Consider the following 270-nt stretch of genomic DNA (forward strand, 5'->3'; position numbering starts at 1 on the left):
GTCAGTATCTGTGTCAGTATCTGTGTCCGTATCTGTGTCAGTATCTGGTTCTGTATCAGTGTCTGTGTCAGTATCTGTGTCAGTATCTGTGTCAGTATCTGTGTCAGTATCTGTATCTGTGTCAGTATCTGGTTCTGTATCAGTGTCTGTGTCAGTATCTGTGTCAGTATCTGTGTCAGTATCTGGTTCTGTATCTGTATCTGTGTCAGTATCTTGTTCTGTATCAGTATCTGTGTCAGTATCTGTGTCAGTATCTGTGTCAGTATCTGA

The sequence above is a fragment of the Oncorhynchus masou genome, unplaced genomic scaffold (assembly GCF_036934945.1).
Source record: "Oncorhynchus masou masou isolate Uvic2021 unplaced genomic scaffold, UVic_Omas_1.1 unplaced_scaffold_3191, whole genome shotgun sequence".
In the NCBI taxonomy this organism is placed as follows: domain Eukaryota; kingdom Metazoa; phylum Chordata; class Actinopteri; order Salmoniformes; family Salmonidae; genus Oncorhynchus; species Oncorhynchus masou.